The sequence below is a fragment of the Lissotriton helveticus genome, chromosome 2_1, assembly GCF_964261635.1.
Source record: "Lissotriton helveticus chromosome 2_1, aLisHel1.1, whole genome shotgun sequence".
Classification (NCBI taxonomy): Eukaryota; Metazoa; Chordata; class Amphibia; order Caudata; family Salamandridae; genus Lissotriton; species Lissotriton helveticus.
The window spans coordinates 737,841,939-737,863,874 of NC_136059.1; the positions used below are offsets into that span (position 1 = coordinate 737,841,939).

General features: G+C 49.6%; 1 protein-coding gene across 1 annotated transcript in view; it reads right to left on the reverse strand.

The window, feature by feature from the left end:
* The window catches only part of LOC144819485 (uncharacterized), a 646,675-nt gene that overhangs the window by 21,392 nt on the left and 603,347 nt on the right, over positions 1–21,936 (reverse strand). The gene's annotated exons all lie outside the window — the stretch shown is intronic.

Here is a 21,936-nt window from a genome sequence, read left to right on the forward strand (position 1 = left end):
CCTTCGCTAGTAAACAGCCCTGCCCCTCCCAGGTGCTTGGGCGTCAGAACATCAGCAGTACGTCGCACCTCTGCCCCGGATACATCAGGCAGAGAGAGACAATAGTACTGCTCCTTACTTGATAAAAGTCGACAGTCTCTGATTAAGTATTGCCAAGGAATGATCCCACGGTGATATGTCCTCTGAGGTTGCTAGCTGGTCTGCTATTTGGTGTGCCCGGAGGCCAGTCTACTTTTGCTAAATATTGGTGACCTCACTTTATGGACCCAGTCACCACATCAGTGGATAAGAAGATGAGCGGGGGTCGCCTGCCCCGGCTACCAGTCCCCTTGGGGCCAGTCCATATGCTTAGATATCTCACATGTGCCACCGTCAGGAGAGTGCTGCCGTAATCTGCCTCACTGGGGTTCCTCTCATGCTGGGATCCGGCCACCTTCTCCAACCTCTTCTCCGGTGCAGGCTGGCCGCTCGCTCCCCCCCATTGACCAAGGTCCTGCACGTCTTTGTCACTGTAGGCCACGGCCCCCCACACAGATAGCCTGGCTCTGGTCACTCTGGGGACCGATCAGTGGCATCCCTCTGCTATAGTCACCACCAGTCTCCACTTCTCTGCCCGGCACCTAGCAATTATCCAGGGCCCATAAGCGACCCAGTTCCCTGAGGGTGTACCCGTAACCACTCCAGTACTCTGGGGCGCACCACTCGTGGGGCTTCTGTCTCCACCTCTGCCTCCGCTGTAGACCCGTCACTTCAATTTCTTTAGCTGTGGCTGCCATCATGATGCCCCAGCACCACATGATCTCAGCCCTTGGGGGCCCAGACCTCCCCTTCCGGTGAGAGTGGAAGTAAGCAACCAGTGCCCCTCTTCATGACATGTCGCGGACCCAGGCTGCTGCAACTCCTCAGTTCCCCCTATCTCTCCATGAGTGCGGCAGAGCACTGCCAGGCAGCTCCTGCACAGGCACCAACTTGAACACGCCCCTCTTAAGCAGCACTTTGAGCCACTCCCAGAAGAGAATTTGCCTTGCCTTAGGAGGAAAGAATACTTATCTACCCATCTGCAGGGGGGCACTGGAGAGAGTTGTGTCCTTATCTGCCTGGATGTTTGCCAGAATTTTGATCCAGGACTGGCAGTACCAGTTTTTGCTGTCTCAAAGAGTCAGAGGCAGTCAGGTTTTTACCAGTAAAGTGTGCTTGCCAAACCTACGAGCCTGAAGTGTACAGATAGTCCACTGACAGGTGAATCTCTTGCAAGCCTGAAACGATTCTATTCAACCAGCTGGTGCTGGTCTTTTCTTATGGGCCTGGAATATGAGCTGTGGGTTAACTCATACATATGAAAGAAGTACATTCCAAAGTCTGAGAATCCAATCCTGAATTTAATATTAATAACCATGGGGGGCGTGGCCAAGCAGCATGGCCGACAGGACGTGAGCTCCAGCAGCTCCGTCCCGAAGACCAACAAGATCCTGTGAATTACTCCTGCCCGGGCTGTCTCGATAACAGAGAAGCGTGTCGGAAGGTGATTTAACCCGTCTGAGACCCCTGAGCCGAAGAGGAGGTCCCGAATCCCTCCGTGAGCGGCAACGCGGATACTGCTGGAAGTGGCGATGGCGCGCTGACTTACGCGATGCCGCGGTCTGGGCCTGTGCTGTGGAGCCGGACCGCGGACAGACCACCCAGGGCTGGCGAGCTGAGCGAGCCCCTGGTGAGCACCAGCGATTTCTCCGTGGCTGCCAGGGAGAAGGTGGAGAGGCGGAGAGCGGCGGCTCGGAGACCCTGATGATAGGGGGTGGAGATGGAGACGGGACGGAGACGCCGTCCATCTTGCATAGCTCTCCCGCGGTCGAGCTCTGATCCCTACACTGCTGGTACCGGGGACTGTTTACCTGGCCCTCGGAGAATCTGCACCCAACAGCGGAGGAAGTGAGTGCTGTTGCCCTGGCTCCTGCTCGAGGCGTGTGGTGAGTGCAGAGATCCTGGGTTGCTGGGTGCTTGGCCGGGCCTGACTTCTTCGCTGTCCCCTGCGGCGGCTGAGTGCTTGCTTCCCTCCTCCCCTTGGACTGCGGACTGCATCCCGGTTTTGCCCTTAATCGCCCTGCCGCCTCGGAGGGAAACGGGGAGCAACGCTGCTGGAGCTACATTTGGGCTGTGCCCCTCCCCCACTTGCCCGCCATTTTGTCTACTGTACTAGGCGGCCCTCCGGTGGGGCTGCAAACGCTTGTGGCGGAGTGCACCTGTGTCTCTACCTGCCCAGGTCTTTGGGGCCTGGGAGCTGCCCTGCTGCTGAACTGGAGAGGGGGGGAGTCGCGAGGTGAGGAGGTGGTGGAGCCCGCGGTCCCGCTTGCGCTGGTCCAAATTGCCTCTGAGGGATCCTGGATTCTGGTCTCCACTGTGCTCCCAGTGTTGGGGGGAGACGGATGCGCACTGTTCCCGTCCTGCCTTAATTGCCGAATCGTCTGGACTGCCTTGGGCACTGCCTGCGCTACATTACCTGTGTGCCCGGGTGTGACCTCACTGCATCTGCTGTCCCGGACCCAGGCTGGATCAGAGGGTCCTCTCTGACTGGTGGGGCTTGGGGTGCGCGCCTTGAAACATACAGACTTGTGCCAGTCGTTATGGCGGCCCGCAAAGATCGTGGTTCAAAGGCCTCCCAGCCTAATACAATCGTGCAGTACACTACCCCTCGCCTGCAGCCACAAAGGATCACGCGGCAGACGGGATCTGAATGCAAGGGTGAAGATCCTGCGGAACCGTCCAGAGCTGAAATCCTCAAGGCTATTCAGGGTTCGCACTCTGCCCTGGAACGTCAGATAGAGACGGTCTCTATAGATGTTAACCTTCTGCGGACGGACCTCCGCAAAGTGGCGGACACGGTTTCAGACGCAGAGGGCAATATCACTTAACTGCAGGGGGAGGTTGCCTCTCTGCAAAAATCACTTGCCCAACTCACCTCCACTACCCGTGCATTGGAAAGACGCGCCGAGGATGCGGAAGGGAGAGCGCGTCGGAGCAACATAAGGGTCCTGGGTGTACCGGAACGATTGGAGGCGGGGAACCCTGAACGCTTCCTAGAGACTTGGATCCGTACACATCTATGCCCGACTGGATTGTCCAGCGTCTTCATAGTGGAGCGGGCACACAGAGCCCTGGTGCCCCCTCCGCGCCCGGGGGAGGCTCCTAGAGCCCTTATCGCAAAGATTCGGAACTATAAAGACCGCGACTGTATCCTCAGAGCAGCGAGAGAAACGGGGCCCCACATGATTGAGAACAGTCGCGTGTCAATTTACCCTGACTATACCCAACAGGTACAGGAACAAAGGAAATCCTACTTGGGAGTTAAACAACAACTCCGTGACATGAAGCTTCAGTATATGCTTTTGTATCCTGCCAAACTCAAGGTACTTTCCCAGGGCCGTGCGCATTTCTTTGAAACGCCAGCAGAGGTGAGGGAGTGGCTTGAAATCAGAGGGGATGACCTGCCCCCGGGTGAAAGGGGGGGCTCACGTGATACTTGGGGGACCAGGCCACAGAGGAGGCGTCGTGGTAGAAGAGGTTGCCGTTCTGGGTCCCGTGGATCTCCTGAGGCTTGGCCCACGGTGGGGGCAGATGGTGCTATTCATATGGAAGCCTCGCCGACGAGGGCAAGCTCGAGCTCAGCTGGGGCTCCTGCTCCTGGTGAGATTTTGGTGCCGGACACTTTGCAGGGAACTCCGCTGAACACAGACTCTGCGGCTCCGGTGGTCCCGGAGACAGCCCTACCTGCATCGGGGTTGGAATGATTTTGTGCCTTGACTTCGATGAGCCTTCTGTAATGCCGACCTTCAACTGTGTGACCCTACACTGACTAACAATTTGATGGCTTATCACATCCCATCCTTGTCGTTGGGGCCTTTTCGAATAATGGCTAGTGCCAGAGGACTGGCGCCCTTGGGGCCTAAACCACGGGGGGAGGAGGGGAGGGGTGACTATAGTTTTGAGTGATATCGTATCCACACTGCTGGCAAAGTTGAGAAGACAGGCCCGGGTATTTTTCTTAAGTTCATTAGGTCTTTCGGGGGACTGGGAGGGAAGGTGGGTGGGGTTGCTTTGTTGTGTGTGAGTGTGTGTTGAGTGTGTTGTATGGGGTGGCTGTGCACATCCTGGCACTGGCAGGGGAAGGGCGGGGTGGCGTTTTTGTTTGTTGCTATCCTCTTGCTCGTGGGTGGGGGGGATGAGGGTGTTCTTGCAAAAGTTCCGTGTTTTGGGGCTGTTGGGGGGTGGGGTGGGGTCCGTGACAAAGGTGATACTGGCATCATGTGCACATTGTTTCCGATTTGTGGGGAGCTCATCCTGAGAGCTGCACCCTTAGATTTACATGTGGTGGGGGCCACGTGGAGGCGGTTCAGGTCGCACCTACACTGTAGCCCGAATGGGCGTAATCATTGGCCATGGGATTTAAGTTTTTAACGTGGAATGTGCGTGGCTTGGGCACGTGCACCAAGAGACACAGGGTCCTCACCTTCCTTAAGCGCCATGGGGTCTCCATTGCTTGTTTGCAGGAGACCCATTTAGACGACGACGGCGCACAACGGCTGTCCAGGAAATGGAGGGGCTAGATTTTCCATTCCTCCTACTCCACCTATGCTAGGGGGGTCCTCATTTGGGTGGCCCCAGGGATTCCTTGTGCTGTTCAATATGTAGATGCAGATGTGGAAGGCAGGTACATATTAGTGAGGCTCAGATTAGACGACAAAGAACTCCTACTCCTTAACACGTATGCCCCGAACACTGATGACCCGGCCTTCTTTTCTCAGATACAGGAACTTGTGGCTCCGAGTCTGGACGCACCCCTCCTCTGGTTTGGAGATTTCAATTGCGTACTGCATCATGAGCTGGACCGATACCCGCCCAGAGCGGGCACTAAGCCCTGTATGACGGCGCGCTTACAGGATGTGATGCACAATCTCGGGGCAGTAGACGTGTGGCGTACCTGCCACCCCGCTCAGAAGCTTTACACATGCTACACTCCGACGCACGGCACGCATAGTAGACTAGACCGAGTTCTTGCGGCTAACCTTACCTCCTCTCTTACATTGACGGTTACTCACCAGGCCCGATATCTGTCAGACCATGCCCCAGTAACATGCGTGGCGCAGTGGCCTGATCGCGCTGCATGTCCGCGCGCGTGGAGACTGCCAGCCGACCTGCTCCAGGATCAGGTGGCCAGATACCATGTGGCGACGTCGCTGTCAGACTACTTGGACCTCAACTGGGAGGGGGATGACCTACCCTACTCTACCAAGTGGGAGGCACTGAAGGCAGTGGTACGTGGCGCGTGTATGGGCCTGTCATACGGGGTCAGGAAACAACTGTTGTCTGACTTACAAGTTGCGGAAGCTGCGCTCCAACGCACCCAATCTCAATCAGATCCGGACGCGTTGGATCAGCAGGCGGAGAGAGATGCCCTGGTGTCGATACACGACATACTCACACGGCTTGACAAATTTACACTGGGCCAATACAGGCAACGTCTCCATCGTGAAGGAGATAAGTCTGGCCGCTTGTTAGCCTGGATACTTCGTCGAGAGTTCGCGCCTGAACGGATAGTAGCCCTGCTGAACCCCAGTGGCGTTATGGTCCACTCTTAAACTGATGTTCTTGCAGTCCTTCGAGGCCGTCTGCAAACCGTATATGAGGCTGGCCCTTCGATATCGGAGGATATCTATCACTCGTATCTTGAAGACCTCCGCCTTCAGACCCTACCGGAAGCTGAGGCGAAGGAACTTGATGTAAAGCTAACACTGGGTGAGATTACTGCGGCGATAGCCGCCCTCCCCCGTGCCAAGACCCCTGGCGGAGATGGATATCCGGCTGAGTTTTATCATACCTTCGGACATGTCCTGGCCCCCCCCTCTTACAAGTCTACAATGAGGCTTTGCGTGCTGGCACCCTTCCACCCACTATGAATCAGGGAGAGGTGTGTATGATCTTGAAGCCGGGCGGTGACAAAACAGACCCCGCAGCATATCGCCCTATCACCCTGATAAACACGGATGCAAAAATCCTTACTAAATTACTAGCCACTCGCCTTGCCCCACTCATGACTCGGCTCGTCCACTCCGACCAGTGTGGATTTATCCCGGGTCGTAACACGGCGATGAATTTGCGTCGCCTCAATCACATATTGCACGAGGTGCGGGGACGGGAGGGTCCTCACGTGTTGGTCTCAGTTGATTTGGCTAAAGCCTTTGATACGGTGCACTGGGGTTATCTAATGCACGTGCTCCAGAAAATGGAGTTCGGACCTGGATTTCGCGACTGGATCCGGGTGCTCTACGGGGCGCCCCGAGCCAGGGTGCGCCTGGGATCGGCCCGCTCCGACGAGTGGTCATTGGGAAGGGGCACCCGGCAGGGCTGTCCCCTCTCCCCCCTCCTATTCGCTCTTGCGATTGAGCCTCTGGCCGTTTCTGCCCGCACTGAATTGCAGGACTGGGGTATAGTAGTGGGTGACACTACCAACATAATCTCCCTCTACGCCGATGATGCGCTTTTCTATTTGATTTCCCCAGTGGAGGCCCTCCCCGCCTTGTTGCGGCTTTTGGACCGATTTGGCGCAGCCTCCGGACTGCGTATAAATCTCAACAAGTCTTTGGTGTTTCCGCTGACGGATGCTGTCCCAGACCCGGATACGGATCCCTACTATTTGGGCCTCCGTTACGAGCGACTGGCATTCCGATACTTGGGCATTCAGGTGGCCACCTCTGAGGAGACTCTCCTGACTCACAATGTTGACAAAATACTTGCAGCCCTCAGTAAATCTATTGCTTTTTGGAATACACTTCCTCTCTCTCTCATGGGGCGGTTAGCAGTTGCCAAAATGGTGATCCTCCCTAGGGTCCTCTATGTGTTGCAGAACGCCCTATGTCCGTTACCCCCCCGAGTGTTTCGCACGTTGAACTCACTCCTCACCTCCCTACTTTGGGCGGGTGGGCGCAGCAGAGTCACGTTACACACTGTGACGAGGTGTTGGGACGAAGGTGGCCTCGAAGCCCCGAGGTTTGACCTGTATTACTATGCAGCCCAGCTTCTCCCGGCCACCTGGTGGTTCGCCGAAGACGAAAATTGGGAATTGCCACTATTGGCTGGTACGGCCAATGATAAGGACCTGCAGGAGGCCTTGATGCAAGGTCGCGGCGCCGACAGCACTCTACCATATGTGGTGCGACACACAGCTAACATTTGGCAGCGGTTTGTCGAGAAGGTGCTACGACGCGCGCCGTTCCATAGGGAGCTCCCAATTTGGATATTGGCCCCGATACTCAAGCTGGAGGAAAATATGTCCTTTCGGGGGTGGCGCTCAGGCGGTTGTCAGACCCTTGCGGATCTTTACCCAAATGACTCCTTTGTGTCCTTTGAGGGTGCCGTGGAGTCCTTTGACCTAGGCGAGGGCCAATACCTACACTACGGAGGTCTTCGAGAGGTGGCCAGGATGACATGGCCCCAATTCCCAGAGGCGCCCCCGCTCACTAACACCCTTGACATCATTATATCCTGTGGGAGAGGTAAGCGCCTGATCTCCCTCCTTTACTCGACCCCCCCGTTAGCACCGGCCTGGGTGGCTTGGGAGGTGGATCTGGGGATGGAGCTGGAACCTGTCCAGCGAAGGCGGATTGGACTGTTGACACGCAAGGTCTCCTGCAATGCGCGTTTTAAACTTATACACTTTAATTTTGTCCACCGCACCTACATGACACCTGTCTCCCTTCATCGTATATCGACAGATAGACGTCATAATTACCCTAGATGTGGGGTGGGGGAGAGAGCGGGTTTCCTACATTTGGTGTGGGAATGTCCTTTAGTTCAAGATTTTTGGCGATGGGTGGTAGTGTACATTGCCCGGGCAACACACCTTAGGCTTCTTCTGGACCCACTCAACTGTCTGCTGGCGTTAGTGCCTAAGCCAAAAAAGAAAGGTCTATCTTATAAACTTCTGCAACTCTTACTGGTTCTGGCGAGGAGACGGGTGGCTATTACTTGGATGGGTCAGAGGGCGCCAGAGATTTCTCACTGGTTGAGGGACGCAGGGGAATGGGCCTTAGCGGAGGAGACACACATGCAACGCACTCGCAAAGATGAGATGCTCCAGGATGACTTGCTCGCCTGGAGGACAATGTGCATGGAGGGACTGGAGGAGGATGATTCGGACGCCACCAGCGCTGAGTTGTTTTCTTCTGCGTCCTTGGATTCTGGCTGTGAGGGGGGGGGACTGATGTGGGGTGTTTGGAGGCGGTGTAGGGGTCCCTTGTGGTCACGCCGATATTCCTTGATAGTTATGCCTGTGTTTAGCTGCGATTCCCATAAGTCCAAATTGCATTGTAATGTCTGCGACCTAGCTGGCCCTCACACGAATCTCCTACTATACTCGGATCAGCACTAGAAATGCCATTCATGGGGTACTTAGTTATTGTTAAATTGTTATGTATTATAGGAGTGCAACATAAGAAAACTGGCAAAGACACTGATAAGTTTTGGCGATCCCGCTGGTGTGTGAGTAGTGTGCGACCCCACCCCCATTTGTAATGTTAAAGCTCCCTTGAGCAGTTGGCTGACGAGCCTGGGACCCCGCACCTGCGCGCCTGAGTGGTACTAAACCTGGCAATATTTGGCAGCCACTGGCAACCCCAGAACACGGCCTAATCCCTGCTGATGAGGGGTAAATACCCCGAAACACATGTCCAGGGATGGCGAAGATAGCAGAGAATCGAAAGAAGATGCATCGCGGAACACGAACTACACTTACCACAGTCCTTAGGGGCGATCCCGCTGGTGTGTGAGTAGTGTGCGACCCCACCCCCATTTGTAATGTTAAAGCTCCCTTGAGCAGTTGGCTGACGAGCCGGGGACCCCGCACCTGCGCGCCTGAGTGGTACTAAACCTGGCAATATTTGGCAGCCACTGGCAACCCCAGAACACGGCCTAATCCCTGCTGATGAGGGGTAAATACCCCGAAACACATGTCCAGGGATGGCGAAGATAGCAGAGAATCGAAAGAAGATGCATCGCGGAACACGAACTACACTTACCACAGTCCTTAGGGGTGATCCCGCTGGTGTGTGAGTAGTGTGCGACCCCACCCCCATTTGTAATGTTAAAGCTCCCCTGAGCAGTTGGCTGACGAGCCTGGGACCCCGCACCTGCGCGCCTGAGTGGTACTAAACCTGGCAATATTTGGCAGCCACTGGCAACCCCAGAACACGGCCTAATCCCTGCTGATGAGGGGTAAATACCCCGAAACACATGTCCAGGGATGGCGAAGATAGCAGAGAATCGAAAGAAGATGCATCGCGGAACACAAACTACACTTACCACAGTCCTTAGGGGCGATCCCGCTGGTGTGTGAGTAGTGTGCGACCCCACCCCCATTTGTAATGTGAAAGCTCCCTTGAGCAGTTGGCTGACGAGCCTGGGACCCCGCACCTGCGCGCCTAAGTGGTACTAAACCTGGCAATATTTGGCAGCCACTGGCAACCCCAGAACACGGCCTAATCCCTGCTGATGAGGGGTAAATACCCCGAAACACATGTCCAGGGATGGCGAAGATAGCAGAGAATCGAAAGAAGATGCATCGCGGAACACGAACTACACTTACCACAGTCCTTAGGGGCGATCCCGCTGGTGTGTGAGTAGTGTGCGACCCCACCCCCATTTGTAATGTTAAAGCTCCCTTGAGCAGTTGGCTGACGAGCCTGGGACCCCGCACCTGCGCGCCTGAGTGGTACTAAACCTGGCAATATTTGGCAGCCACTGGCAACCCCAGAACACGGCCTAATCCCTGCTGATGAGGGGTAAATACCCCGAAACACATGTCCAGGGATGGCGAAGATAGCAGAGAATCGAAAGAAGATGCATCGCGGAACACGAACTACACTTACCACAGTCCTTAGGGGCGATCCCGCTGGTGTGTGAGTAGTGTGCGACCCCACCCCCATTTGTAATGTTAAAGCTCCCTTGAGCAGTTGGCTGACGAGCCTGGGACCCCGCACCTGCGTGCCTGAGTGGTACTAAACCTGGCAATATTTGGCAGCCACTGGCAACCCCAGAACACGGCCTAATCCCTGCTGATGAGGGGTAAATACCCCGAAACACATGTCCAGGGATGGCGAAGATAGCAGAGAATCGAAAGAAGATGCATTGCGGAACACGAACTACACTTACCACAGTCCTTAGGGGCGATCCCGCTGGTGTGTGAGTAGTGTGCGACCCCACCCCCATTTGTAATGTTAAAGCTCCCTTGAGCAGTTGGCTGACGAGCCTGGGACCCCGCACCTGCGCGCCTGAGTGGTACTAAACCTGGCAATATTTGGCAGCCACTGGCAACCCCAGAACACGGCCTAATCCCTGCTGATGAGGGGTAAATACCCCGAAACACATGTCCAGGGATGGCGAAGATAGCAGAGAATCGAAAGAAGATGCATCGCGGAACACGAACTACACTTACCACAGTCCTTAGGGGCGATCCCGCTGGTGTGTGAGTAGTGTGCGACCCCACCCCCATTTGTAATGTTAAAGCTCCCTTGAGCAGTTGGCTGACGAGCCTGGGACCCCGCACCTGCGCGCCTGAGTGGTACTAAACCTGGCAATATTTGGCAGCCACTGGCAACCCCAGAACACGGCCTAATCCCTGCTGATGAGGGGTAAATACCCCGAAACACATGTCCAGGGATGGCGAAGATAGCAGAGAATCGAAAGAAGATGCATCGCGGAACACGAACTACACTTACCACAGTCCTTAGGGGCGATCCCGCTGGTGTGTGAGTAGTGTGCGACCCCACCCCCATTTGTAATGTTAAAGCTCCCTTGAGCAGTTGGCTGACGAGCCTGGGACCCCGCACCTGCGCGCCTGAGTGGTACTAAACCTGGCAATATTTGGCAGCCACTGGCAACCCCAGAACACGGCCTAATCCCTGCTGATGAGGGGTAAATACCCCGAAACACATGTCCAGGGATGGCGAAGATAGCAGAGAATCGAAAGAAGATGCATCGCGGAACACGAACTACACTTACCACAGTCCTTAGGGGCGATCCCGCTGGTGTGTGAGTAGTGTGCGACCCCACCCCCATTTGTAATGTTAAAGCTCCCTTGAGCAGTTGGCTGACGAGCCTGGGACCCCGCACCTGCGCGCCTGAGTGGTACTAAACCTGGCAATATTTGGCAGCCACTGGCAACCCCAGAACACGGCCTAATCCCTGCTGATGAGGGGTAAATACCCCGAAACACATGTCCAGGGATGGCGAAGATAGCAGAGAATCGAAAGAAGATGCATCGCGGAACACGAACTACACTTACCACAGTCCTTAGGGGCGATCCCGCTGGTGTGTGAGTAGTGTGCGACCCCACCCCCATTTGTAATGCTAAAGCTCCCTTGAGCAGTTGGCTGATGAGCCTGGGACCCCGCACCTGCGCGCCTGAGTGGTACTAAACCTGGCAATATTTGGCAGCCACTGGCAACCCCAGAACACGGCCTAATCCCTGCTGATGAGGGGTAAATACCCCGAAACACATGTCCAGGGATGGCGAAGATAGCAGAGAATCGAAAGAAGATGCATCGCGGAACACGAACTACACTTACCACAGTCCTTAGGGGCGATCCCGCTGGTGTGTGAGTAGTGTGCGACCCCACCCCCATTTGTAATGTTAAAGCTCCCTTGAGCAGTTGGCTGACGAGCCTGGGACCCCGCACCTGCGCGCCTGAGTGGTACTAAACCTGGCAATATTTGGCAGCCACTGGCAACCCCAGAACACGGCCTAATCCCTGCTGATGAGGGGTAAATACCCCGAAACACATGTCCAGGGATGGCGAAGATAGCAGAGAATCGAAAGAAGATGCATCGCGGAACACGAACTACACTTACCACAGTCCTTAGGGGCGATCCCGCTGGTGTGTGAGTAGTGTGCGACCCCACCCCCATTTGTAATGCTTATATAGACACCTTTATTATTTGCTTGGGTACAATATACTGCTCATGATTGTGAAGTAAAGCTACAATCTGCTAGCAGGCCTACTGTCTGACGGAATCAACTGCAATAGCAAACCAATGCCAGTTTGCTAATGTGCTTGATTTAGGTGTCTAACAAGTGGCAAGGTAAATATAGATTCATGTTTATAAGCAGTCAGCAGCCTGCTAGAACAGAGTGACAACAAGATACATATTTAAAGATAGTTTTCAACCTCTTTGTTTTCTTTCGTGGTACAGATGTACTTACTGTCTAGAAACAGTATTCCGGATTTCATTATCTTTTATTGTAATTGCATCTATATAGGACTTGCTTCCCACTGCCGTGGTGTTCGCAGATGTTCTCTATTCTGATGAAATAAGGGCTCAATTTAGAAACAAAAATGTGGATTTAAGGAGATTTAAGGCTACCAACTAACTGATAAAGCATTTTTTTTGTATAACCTCCTATTTTTGACGATTTGCTACCTAAGTGCGCCCTACCTTTTTTCTCAAAGGTTTGTGATTTTTTTTTACTTTAAACTAGCAATTATCAATTCATTCGACATATACTATATCCAGTTTCACATTTTAGAAACAATGAAAGTAGTTGAAAGAATATAACATCCGTTGTAATTCTTTTTTCTAAACAGAATCGTATTCGAGCAGCTTTTTTATTTTATCAGATCATTGCTGATTTAAAAGTAACAACAAAATCCATTAGAAAAAGAAAGAAAAAAAGCCACTCCATTGTAGAAATACATTTTGGTTGTACAAACATGTATAGAATGTGACAGCATAAAACACTGCAAGACTTATGCAGTGTGTCATAGTCTTTTAAAAAAAAATGTATACCATATATTAGGGCTATGTCATCGTTGAGTTTAAATTTGAAATTTTAACTTGCGTTTGGGTCTTTTTTTGTTTCACCCTTCACCTTTTCTTTTTATATTTCCTTTTCCTTAACTATATTGTGTTCTTAATATATTTTTTTTAAATTTTCAGTATCCTTGTTCCTGATTGCCAAAATACGTGGCATCTCTGTCCGTTGTAGGCCCGAAGCAATCTCTTCATACAATACGATTTTTCAATATAATTACAGGTAACATTTAATACCCACTATGAGATTGGACATTAACAGGCAGCACCTATCAGAATTGCAGTTATGATTGATTTAGGTATTACCCAACTGTAATTTTCATTTATATTCAAGCCCTTAGGTGATATGCACATGTACATATAATTCAGACGAACATCATTAGTTCGTGCCTTTTTCTTTGTCTCTTTCCTTTTGCCTTAATTTTTCATCTTTAACCGCTTTTTGAGTTTGACTAAAGAGTGAAATTATATACTATAGGGAGCTAAAGTTCTGGATCGATTATGAATATAGCTATGTACATTATTACACTGTAAATATGTATAGATCACAATAGTAGATGTATATAAACTTTTTCTTCTGGAGTTTTGTGCATGGTAAGCAGAGACATAATGTATATAAAAGTTGTGGTCACATTTTTATTTGCACATTAAGGGTAGGAGATCTATGAGCTGTATGTTTAGATTTGTTGAATTAATTATTTCATGTTTATGAATTTTTCATTTTTTGATAAGCCTTGATGAAATATTAACTGTTTAGATACTTATGATTAATAGCTATGTCCTATATTGTTTTGATTTCAGTATGTAAGACGGTGACCTGATGAAGGCGACCTCGCCGAAACACGCGTAGTCTCACTACCGCCTTGCCATCATCATTTGTGTCTCAGTTTTAGTTTGTACTGTGTTTTAGTTTTGTATATCTGCTTCTATATGTGGAAAAATAATGTTTAAACAAAATTGTTTAGTAATATTATCATATCAAGTTTTAACAATTTTTCCCTGTTTTGTATGACAATAATAAATTCCAATATGAATCATTTTTTGATCTCTTTAGTATGTTATAATTAGGTCATAGCTGTATCACATTAGTTTTCTGTTTTTTACTTTAATGTTTTACAGCCATTTGACCAAGCTATAGACCATTACCTAACAGTGTGTCATAGTCTTGCCTTCTTTTTGCTCACTCACTTTGCAAGGTCATTATCATTACCTTTATCCTCGCTTCATCAATAACTGGGCATTAATTCATTTATTTTTAATGCATATACAACTTCTGCTGGGGCACTCTAGCAGGCATTCACTTCTCTTTCTGTGGAAATATATTTTCCTTTGTCACTTCCCTTTAAACTCAGAGAATGACCGATCAGTTGTCTTCTGCTGAAAAATTATTTTTCACTGACTGTTTGTAAATAAGAATGTCCATCATAAGCGCATTGCAGTCTCGCCTGTGCCTTTATTTTTTCATTTTATTAATCACAGTGTTTTTATACAGCGCTATCCTGGCCCAAGGTGCAGGTGAGCACTTTCCACAGCAGCAGGGATCTGATACAAGTGCAAGGTCACAGGGTGCCGCCAAGGTTATCTGCATTGCTCAGGAAGGACAGGAGATCTGATGGGAGGGTGGGGGCAGATGACTACATCATTCATAGGGTAAGGAGCAATCAGGTCGAGTAAGCTGATTGGAAGCACAAATAAAGAAAAGAAGTGAACTGTTTCGTGAATTGTTGTTACAACGGAAGGCATCTTATTCTGAGCATTACTTCATGCCAGAGTCTTGGGCCTTTGATAGTGGTAGCTGGTTTCTATATTTTATCTCTGACCTCGTTTGGTAGGAGCTTCAGGTGGTTTGTAGGTCTTTAGTAAACAGCGAGGTGATTCAGAGGGCTAGTATGCAGTCGCGGCTATTGCCACTATGGAGTGGCCGGGTGGCAGGGCAGCAGAAGCATCCAACGGGGATTGGGGGGTGTGGTGGGGGTTTAATTAAAAACATTTTACTTTACCTGTTCCTGGGGCCGCCTCACGCTTCGGTGCTCCACCGTTCTGCTACTCCCGGCAGTCCCTGGGGCAACAGACACCCCATCCAATCCAGACGCTGCAGTTCAGCGTGGGGATTGGCCTTAACTGGCTGGTTTTATGCTCGACTCAGGAACAGGGAGTCTGTGCCTTTCTCTAACCCAGCTGTAAATTACATCCGGGTTAGAGACACCTAAGTGCACATATCTGTGTGTCCGGCCAAACAGACATGCACACTTAGAAGTGCACAACATTCCTCCTCCCATGGCCCGCCGCTCCCCTCCCTACACACGCTGGCTCAGAGCCAGCAGCTAAAAACTAAAACAATAGTAAAATATAGTTTTATTTTTCAGCTGCTGGCTCTGGGCTAGAGGGGTGATGAGGAGGAGCCGCCACTGTGAGAGTGCCTATCCTCTAAAGGCTTTGAATTTGATCAGGACAGTGAAAGTTAGCTAGTGACGTTGTCTGAGATGAGGGTGAAGTGCTTGAATTCTCGTTGTTCCATGTTAATGAGTGTGGCAACATGCATGTCAGATTTTACCAGGGGCCGTATTATAGAAAGTGCCCCGGAGGCGCAAAGGGAGTGTGCACCTGCTTTGTGCGCCCCCAGGGCTCTTTGGTATTGAGGAAGGGGATGCAGGCACTTGTGCGGCCCCTTCTGTAATACAAATAGCGCTGATGCACATGTCAGACCAGTGCTATCATTAGAGCGCATCTCCTCATTTGCAAGGGAGCGTGGCCCCAAGCAATTGTGGGATCATTTTGCTTCTTCGCCCGTGCCATATTATGGACTGGGGCGCAAAAGCGAAGAGCCCTTTAGGAGGCGCACTAAAAGTATGTCTCAATGAGGTGCCTACTTTCAGTGAGCCTCACAAAGGCAGCCTTCTGAAGGAGATCAAGGGGGTCCCCTGGATTCCCATAGACATCTCCTTTCAGGTGGATGCAATCAATCACTGCACCCGCCTGCGAGAGGATCTCTCTCCCCTCTTTAAAGTGTAGGCGGATTGCCGCCTGCACAGTGAAGTGAAACATGGAGAGGCTCTGAAGCAGTCGCTTTGTATTTCACAAAAAGGCGCTGCCCCAGTGGCTTCATTAACCCCCCGCTTTTGCAGCTTAAGCAGGGGTGGTGTTGACACTCACAGCCTTATCTGTCTGCAGCTCTGCAGACAAATGCTCTTAAAAATACGGGACACCAATAACAGAGGTTCAAGCAAGTTTCAACTAAGAAATGAAGAGAAGAGAAGGAAAGAAAGAGAGAGAGTGGGCTGGAAGGAAGAGTGAAATGAAGGGATATGAAAATAAGGAAGAAACTGTGACAAGAAGAAAGGGTAAAAATGATGAAAGGATGGATGCAAGGGCAAATTAACTGATGGATGTAAGGATAAAACAATATGTGTGAGAGAGCGCCATTTAAAGTGAAATTTGTAGGGGTGAAGCATATGTACAAGTAGTTAGCACCCGCATATATAGAGGACTTTTAATCATGTTTAGACGCAATGTATGACAAGTACTCAAGCAAATTGGTATCAGAGAATGTGCAGAACCAACGTTACAAGGTGCAAATTCATATTTGCTGCAATCTAGAGCTGCTTTGAAATGAAATCTTTTACTACTTAGAAGAGTGTTTAATTGATTTACTAATGTATCTTCAGATTGATTAACTGAAATGTGATCATGCTTTATGTACTCAATAATTAGTCGAATATAGAGAAAATGCATTTGTCGTTAAGGTTGAAGGCCTAAGTGAACACAGAAAATTGCTCATTTAAACGTAAGGCCTAAAGTTTAGCTGAGGCCTAGTTTATGGAAATGGCGCAGGCCTGTATGGAAATGTCTTGCTTGAACATTTAACTGTAGAAATGTTTTATAAAAGGGCCTTTAGAAAATGTTGCAACTATTGTAGACTGTGAGCTATTTGCATGTATTCCTTTGCAGGTGCCTCATCAAGCAGATAGTAGAGTAGAAGGGCCCATTGTGTATGAAAGTTAGGATACTAGACTCAGACATGGAGGAGTAGACCAGGAAATCAAGAAGGCAACTTGAAAGGATGAAGAGCCTGGGACCCAAGGACGTTTGAACGGACAAGGATGGACCCATGCCATGTGGAATTTTACAGAACCCAACACCTTCTAGAGGGGTGTACCTATAGGCGTGTCGACAACATTGTGGTTTTTTTTTCGTATTAGGGACTGTGGAAAAGTAAATTTTGCCATGTTATATGTGCCTACGTGTTCCCCATCCTATGTTATATGTGCATGATCGATATGCATGTATCCCCCTATGATCGATTAAAGACGCAATTATAGTTGTGTCCAACTCTAGTATGCCAGTTTCCAGTTCTCGTGAAAGCAACGAGTATTAGGCCTATGTTGCCACGTTTTACAGTGTGCACGTTAATTCATCGCATTGTCCCCGTTTCTAGGCCTCAAAAGGGCCCGGACACCAGATTCAAGCTCCAGTTTTCTGAACCCACTCCGAGGAGCGATACAGCCCCCACCTGCATCCCTGACCCTTCACTTACTTCCTGCTTCACAGTGCCCGGCCCGGCCTGGCTCTGCCTGCCAGTCTGCCAAGAGTATGTTATGCTTCTAGTTATCAGTCCAGCCCTCCTTCTCTGCATTCCTAAGCTACTGAATCGCATCAATAGTTCCAGCTATGGTCTAGCCTTTCTGTCTCGATGTAAGAGAAATACTGTATTAATGTTCATAGAATATTCCTAGCACACGCAATACATGTAGAATTATGCACGCACCAGTCTTAGTGTCAAGTAGCCCTTGCCCTGATAACTTTTGGATTCTATCAACATGTACTCCAAACACCAGATACTAGATATGCCATAGGTACATGTCGCCCTGACACCGCAGACTTTTAGTCTCCTCTTCTAGTGCAGAAGTCATAGCCCCAGTTCTCCCTGGTAACACGTCATTGCCCGTTTGCGCGCACCACTAGGTTAAAGGTCCCAGCTGCTCAGGTAGCCCCCTCCATGTTTCCGCCCCATTTATGACACTTCTGTGACGTTTACATCACATATCTATGTATACGCCCTGTACACGCCTTCTTGTTACATCATTTTGTCCTTATCTTTCGCGACTGCTACGAGTTACGCCTACTGCTACGCCTACTGTATTGAATGTAATGTAATTGTTTTAGTATATATACTGTGTACTGTTACTAAAAGCTACCCCTTACCCCATTCCCATGGCATTCCCCTTCCCTGGCAGCTGCCATCCATTCTATTTCCGTGCAGGCTATCCAGTTCCTGTCCCTTCCCTTATGTCTGATTAAAGCCTGTAAGACTCAAGATACCTCGAATCCTGTCTCTTATTTATTGAGCTATCTGTTTTATTCACTGTATTCAAAAATAGTACCGGTAATTAATTATTTATTTACCACATAATGGCGCCCGAACAGGGACTTGCCCTTTCCCCACGCGCCGGCGAAGCCACGCAGGCCCCCTGACCCTCTGCAGCCGTGACGGAACCATACCGTGCACGTGCAGATATTTCTGCTTCAAGTATCCCTCAGGCCCACGGAGGAGACGGAGGTTGCGGTCCAGCATCCAGACGAGGCGGTGAGGAACGCGGCGAGTCCCGACCAGAGCCCAAGCCGAGAGTACAAGGTCCGAGGTATCCGGAGGCCCACCTGTAACTGAAGTCCGAAGTTCGTAGTCCGACGTCGTAGCAGTCCAGTCCAGTCCGAGGCCTTCCGTTCTTGCTGCCCGGTGAGTACCGTTGCTGGGGTAGTATCTAGACAGGGTCAATTAATTTGTCTCTGGTCCAGTGGGTTTGGGTACACAGATCCAGTCCGAAGTGTTCACCTAGGTGGATGCGGGTCCTGACGTGTCTCTTTATGGGACCGGTATGTTTCGTACTGTTTTAGCAGTGCATCTAGTAATTCTAGTAAGTTCCGTTCTCGAGAAATTCATGTCTCTGTTTTCAGTATACCAGGTAATATTTCTGTCCGAACTGTTATTTTAAATGTTATTTAATGTGTTTTCAATGTCGTGGTATGAGTGATTTGTTTTTCTAGTCATTACTGTGTTTATCGTGTATTGTATTGTGTTCGGATTCAAGTCTAAGCATGCCTCTGTTCTCTAAGTTACGTCAGTTAAAAACCCGAAAAGGGTTACTCGAGGAAGCAGTTCCTGTCCCGCCTAGGGACAGTCCAGGACATTTTATGTATCATAAGCATGGCCTAAGTGCCATATTGTATTTAGATTTATGGGTCGATTATACCAAAGGTCTGGAAGAGAAATATAGATGGCCTGTATCAGGTACATGGGATGCCGAGTGCATCATGCGAGTAGAAGAGGCATTATGGAAAAAGAAAGCCAGACAGTCCCAGAAAGATGCCATCGAGTTATGGCGCAAAGAATCTCATAAAAGAACCGAAAAAGAAATCAGAAAAACAGAATTAAGTAGAGAATCCTCAGAAAGAGCCCAAGAAAGGGAATTAATCAAAGTAGGTGAACGAGTTAAAGCAGAACAGTCAGACAGACAGAGAAATGCCCTTGTTAAGGGTATGTATCCTCTTCTTGCCGAGGGCTTGCCAAAAGCAACCCCGGAGGCACCATGTAATTTTCCGCCACCATTGGTCCCGATTAAGCTACGTCACAAACCGACCGCAGCTGATATTTTTCTCTCGTCCTATTTGGACGATACAGTCCCAGAATATGCAAATCCTGTTCCGCCTGCTCCCGTAAATAATGTAATTCCTGTTCCTCCAGCCACCGGGGCCGTGGGTACAGTTCACGTTACAGCACCCGTTACAGCATCCCCGGCCCACTCCACAGTACATGTACCCGCTACATCAGTCACTCTACCAGCACGTACAGTACCCACCGACGATTCTAGTTTAGGAGCCGCGGGGGGAGATTCTCCTGGTACCCCGCCTCAACACAGACGTATGACGCTACATGAACTAGCGTTACAGCGTACGCCAAAAGTGACTACATTCACAGATATCAAGCGAGCACTTACCGAATGTCGTTATGATCCAGTTCCAGGCGATGGTACCATGGTCATAGATTCATTACGTTTAAGACGGGTGACCGACTATTTGGACACCCTGCCCGATATGAGAGAACATCTAGACAGAATATATCGTTTTATCCGTACAGGAGTGAATCCAGAAAGTATTCGCGAAGCCATGGCTCAAAGAAAAGTCGAGACTCAGCTCATGCTTTTAAAGTTTTTAATTAACTGTTTAATTAGAGAACAAGATTGTCCGGAAAAAGATCAAGAAGAAATGAAAGTCCTGACCAGGTGGAGTGACCATATAGCCGAGGGAAGACACAAGACACAAAATTGTATAGAGAGTATGTACAAGAAAATTCGTAGGGAAATAATAAAGTTACACGAGAAACGAGAAGCAATACAAGCAACCGAGAAAGAAGACAACTCTTCTACTGAAGAGGTAGACGACGAGAATCCCTCCAGAATAGCGTATGTAGGTAGAACTAGACTTTCCGACCGACATTCACGCCTAGATCACAAGAAAGTTTTTCCTCCTCCAGCACCAGAACAGTGCTCTCTTGAGCAAGTATTCCAAGCTACCGATCATATTCTGAAATCACGAATAGGCTATAGTGAGCTTAGTACAATGCATGAACAAGAACTAGCCCGATCAGCAGTCCGGTGGACTACTGATTCTACCACTTTTCCAGACGAAATAGTGGCACAAATGTTTCTGAAATTGCCCCCAGCCGGGCAGCGACTGGTGGGTATGTATATGATCCAGCACCTCATTACACTGTATGAGGAACAGCATTCTGATCCAGGTCCACTACATGATGTATTGAACGAGTTACTCCAGTATAGATGGAGAGGTCTAGGTACCGATTTAATTAGTGTCATTCTAGAACAGCGCCACAAATATCGAACGTTTCTGAATCCACATTTTGTTCACGTCTCACCCCCAGAAAGTAAATCATTTTACATAGATAGACAGAATCCGTTACGAGAAGTACACCCAGTTAGGACAACGGGTGGTGATCTAGAACGAGTATTTGTTTACACCCCCATCACTAAGATGGAACTCTTAGAGATGAAGAAGTTAATTCCCTGTCACGATAAAGATCCAGCAGGGTTCCATCGTGAATTAAAAGACATGCTCCGTATGGGAGAATACACGTATCCTGATATCATTAAAATGTTAAAGGTCCTGTTGCCCGCGGGCATATATGAAAAATTCAAGGAAAAAGAATGGGAGGTGGGAGAGAAAAAGATAGATTGGACAGCTCTAGAAGCTGAAGATAATACACGAGTACCAGGTACCGGTCTTGGGGGGAAAGCTAAAGAATTGCCCGAGTTATTGATACAAGTCTTGCCAAGATTACTAGCCACGAAAAAGGAAGATTGGGATGCCATTTCAGCTTGTAAACAGAAACAAGACGAAGACACTAGTGATTTCTATTCTAGATTTGAAAAATGTTTTATTATTAATAGTGGTCTGAAAACAAGTAGTGAATCGTACCCTCATCTTTTTGTTACCAAACTAGTCGAGAATTCAAGTCCACAAGTTAAAAATCGAGTATTGAAAGTCGAAAGCACGTGGCAAGCTAATACTCCGTCACAGATGCTTCAAATGCTCCAGTATCACCAGAACAGAATCAGGGAAGAGCAGGAACACGAAAGGAGACGTATGAAAGACACGAAAATGAAAGTATTAGTTGCACAATCTGTTCCACAAGACAGCCAGAAGAGGGGTCCGAATCAAGCCAGTCATCCTACAGCTCCCGTTAAAGGGACCTGCAATTACTGTAAACAGCCAGGTCATTTTATAAACGAGTGTGCAGTTCTGAAACACAACATAGCTACTGGTAAAACTAAAGAGAGACCACGTCCGCCTAGACAAGAACAAGTTTCACAGACTTCTCAGCCACCACAGAATGCACAACAGACAGTTACAGCACCGCAGCCTATCGCTGCAACACAGCATGTTACACAGCAGATGTACCAGTATGCACAGTCAGAGTATCCAGATTATCAGCCGTATTCATGAAACAGCCTAGAGAGGGAGGTAGGCTTGCCTCTCATCGAGATACCTGTAGATCAAGAGGGTCCCTAT